Source organism: Rhinopithecus roxellana, chromosome 5 (assembly GCF_007565055.1).
Source record: "Rhinopithecus roxellana isolate Shanxi Qingling chromosome 5, ASM756505v1, whole genome shotgun sequence".
In the NCBI taxonomy this organism is placed as follows: domain Eukaryota; kingdom Metazoa; phylum Chordata; class Mammalia; order Primates; family Cercopithecidae; genus Rhinopithecus; species Rhinopithecus roxellana.
The window spans coordinates 66,736,752-66,740,938 of record NC_044553.1 but is presented as its reverse complement, the minus strand read 5'-3'; the positions used below and the strand labels follow the sequence as shown (position 1 = coordinate 66,740,938).

The 4,187-nt window shown below is 39.8% G+C and overlaps 1 pseudogene; it reads left to right on the top strand.

The window, feature by feature from the left end:
* The first annotated feature begins 256 nt into the window (after positions 1-256).
* LOC104670875 lies at positions 257-754 on the top strand (annotated as a pseudogene).
* The last annotated feature ends 3,433 nt before the right edge of the window (positions 755-4,187 follow it).

Here is a 4,187-nt window from a genome sequence, read left to right as displayed (position 1 = left end):
AAAAACATTCAAAATGCAGCTATGTTTTTGTGTGTTTTCATATTCACTCGAAATATTTTATTTCATGAAAAATACTGTCCTAAACTACTCGGGAGGCTGAGGCAGGAGAATCGCTTGAACCCAGGAGGCGGAGGGTGTGGTGAGCCGAGATTACACCACTGCACTCCAGCCTGGGCAACAAGAGCGAAAAACTCCGTCTCAAAAAAAAAAGTCGCCTTTTTTTCTGGCCCGGTCCCCGGACACTACAGTCGCTGAAATGTTGATGCCTAAGAAGAACCGGATTGCCATTCATGAACTCCTTTTTAAGGAGGGAGTCACAGTGGCCAAGAAGGATGTCCACATGCCTAGGCAGCCAAAACTGGCAGACAAGAATGTGCCCAACCTTCATGTCATGAAGGCCATGCAGTCTCTCAAGTCCCGAGGCTACGAGAAGGAACAGTTTGCCTGGAAACATTTCTACTGGTACCTTACCAATGAGGGTATCCACTCTCTTCATGATTACCTTCATCTACCCCTGGAGATTGTGCCTGCCACTCTACGCCGCAGCAGTCCAAAGACTGGCAGGCCTCAGCCTAAAGGTCTGGAGGGTGAGCGACCTGCGAGACTCACAAGAGGTGAAGCCAACAGAGATACCTACAGGCGGATTGCTGTGCCTGCTGGTGCCCACAAGAAAGCCGAGGCTGGGACTAGGTCAGCAACCAAATTCCATTTTAGAGGCAGATTTGTTCGTGGACATGGTCAGCCACCTCAGTAAAATTGGAGAGGATTATTTTGCATTGAATAAACTTACAGTCAAAAAAAAAAAAACTCTAACAGAATAATATGACTAAATTGATTCTATTTATGTTAATATTTATGTGTATTCACACATTTATGTGTGTATTCATATATGTCTGCATAGGTAGGTTCATGTAAACACATCTGTAAATATATGGAAGTATGTACACTACAGTGATATTGGTTAGCTTTGGGAAAAGTATTTGTTCAGGAGAGTGTTCACCTTTACTACATATGCTTGTTTGCATTATTTGATTTTTGTAAACAATACAGACACCTTCTACAGTTTTAAAAAGAGTTGAAAAAAAAAAACAACACAAAAACATATAACTAGTGAAAAGAAGGGCTGCCTTCTTACCCTTAAGTTTATGACACGGCCGGGTGCGGTGGCTCAAGCCTGTAAACCCAGCACTTTGGGAGGCCGAGACTGGCGGATCACGAGGTCAGGAGATCGAGACAATCCTGGTTAACACGGTGAAACCCCGTCTCTACTAAAAAAATACAAAAAACTAGCCGGGCAAAGTGGCGGGCGCCTGTAGTCCCAGTTACTCAGGAGGCTGAGGCAGGAGAATGGCGTAAACCTGGGAGGCGGAGCTTGCAGTGAGCTGAGATCCGGCCACTGCACTCCAGCCTGGGCGACGGAGTGAAACTCCGTCTCAACAACAACAAAAAAAAGATTATGACAGCCCATGCCAGGTTTTGGGGAAAACTTGAATCTTTTTGATGGTATTTTTCATGTATATTTAAGAAAACGATAATTTAAAAATCTGTAAATAGAGGAAAAGCTGGACATCATATCACTCTCTGCTAACAAAGAAAACACTCAATATTGTAAAATCTCATGTGATTTTGTTTCTTCTACTTATAATCTATGAGAATACAACTTAGGCAGAGCCAATGCTCATATGTTTCATACAACGCATAAAGAAAAAAGCTTGCTAAGCAAATTAATATATTAAATAAGATAACTTGTAGCACGAAGTTTATGGGAAGGGTAGAGCACATTTCTTTATTCATATAATCTTTGTACTGTTTGTATTACATCCTTTATCTCTTGGTACTATGACTGTTTATGTTTCAGGTTGCACCATCGAACTAGGAGCTCCTGGTTCATCTTTGTAACCCCAGAGTGGGGCTCATAACATGGTCTCCTGACGTTGTTGGAGTGGACTCTATTACTGGATATTCTGATAATCATCATAGAACACAGGAGGCATGAGCTCCGGTCCTGGCTCCTATATAACTTGGGTGTACTTGGACATGTCACTTAAGCTCTCTGGTCCTGTTCCTCACCTGGAAAACAAGGGTCTTTGACTAAAAAATTATCAAATTCTCTTTTAGCTCAAAAACTTGATCCTTAATATGCAAATGTAATAATTTAAGCAGATTAATCATATGCATGCACATGGATATTGCTAAACAGAGACAAGATTTATCTGTTCACTGAAAAGGGCCCAATAGGATTTCTAAATGGAAGTACTTTGAATAATAAAAGTATTAATAATAAAACCTCTTTACAAGTAGCTCAATAGATCATTTTTACCAAATATGATTGGCCTTCTTTCTCTGAATTCCTTTTTTGTTCAAATTAAGAGGGGTATCCCTGTGGAATTGCATACATGCATATAAAGTTGTTGCTTTCATTCAGACTCTTTGGATTGTGGGACATCAGCATGTATTAAGCTTCTAGATTATTTAAACATGTAGCTGCAATTGGGAAATATCACTTTAAAGTAAAATAAAGCTGTGTCAAATATCATTAAGATAATTATAACAACAGGCAACTGTTAAATATCGGTATGTTGCAAAGGAACTTAGTTTTCTAATAAAGTGAACCTGTGATAACATACTTAGGTAGCTAAATATGGGTATATACACTAGGGACACGCTTACGCTATCACTAGCAATAGGCTGCAAATATTCCTCCTCACTCTTCAGGGGGTGTTGGCAAGCAGCAAGCAGAATGGAACCCAGTTTTGTAACCCAAGAGGCCAGAGCTGGTACAGGGATTCTTTGGGAGAACATGCTCAGAAGTTGTAGTAGAGCTAAGCTAGATACCAAGGGAGAAGCCAACAGCACTATGATCTGTTAAAAAGTCTGAAATACAAGAGCAGAATTTAAACAGAGGAGGAAGCCAAGCTCTATGGCTGGAAGAACACAAATCCAAGTAGGAGGGAAGCAAGGAGGGAGGGGACAGGCTGCAGCTGGGGCTGGGGTGGCATCCACTGCCTCTGTGACCGTGATGCTGGGGGATTGGATGAGGTTGGAATGAATCGCTGGCATGGATACTAAATCATCTCTGCCATTTCTTCAAACAATGCAAAAAAGAGAATAATAGGAAGGAAAAGGAGGAGGAAAGGAAGAAGAGAGTGGAAGAGAACATTGTGAGGGAGGATAGTGTGACATTGTGATACAGAGAGAAGTGAAGGGACAGATTTATACCCCTGACTGCAGCATAATGACAATTTTTTTCACATCTAAATTTTAGTTTTTGCCTTCTGACCCTGTTAATATAAAAATACATACATAAATAAATCTTAGTTTCTTAGCATCTGGAGAACAGAATATTTTGGCCCAGATCATCTGTAAGTTCCTTGCTAGCTCTTATATTTGTAAGACCCTACTGAAACAGTCTGAAATTCTGTAAGACTCAGTTAAAACAATCACTAAGATATTCATAAACCAACTTTATTACTCGGGTAGTATAATTTTAGTTCAACTACTTAATACTTTGGCATCTGGTTTCCCTGGGGTTGTTGGTAAGAAGGCCTGATTGCTTTCTAATAGGGTGGGTCTCAGAATTGTGTTAGAAGCAAAAGGCAAACAGATGGGTAAGCTGCTCTAATCAGCTCAAGCTGGAAAACAAACAAACAAAAAACCAAAAAAAAAAAAAACTCTTTTCTCTTAAAATGAGAGGTTAGTCTTCCCCAAATTCCAATGCTCCACTCCCTGATTTGGAGATGAATCAGATGACTTCACTGGTCTTCCCCTTCTCTGATTTCTATGATTCATCAGCTAAAGCAACTAGTGTGGGGGAAAAGAACCCTTCTAGTATTCAGGTTATGTTGCATCTTAAAAGGAAGTAATCTAAGGGAAAATGTTAGAATTGTAAAATAATGAAGAAAGCAAACTTATAATACTCCTAACTCAGACATATTTTTAAAGAGGACTCGCTATTCTGGTAATTATCAATTACATGGACTTTGCTGTTTATCAATTGTTTTATAAATATTTTTCTATGAAATCAGTAAAAAAAAAAAAAAAATGCATTGTACAGACAAAAACTAGTTTCAGGCTGGTTGTGGTGGCTCACGCCTGTCATCCCAACACTTTGGAAGGCTAAGGTGGGAGAACTGTTTGAGGCCAGGACAGAGTAAGACCCTGTCTCTAAGAAAAAAAAAAAAAAGATA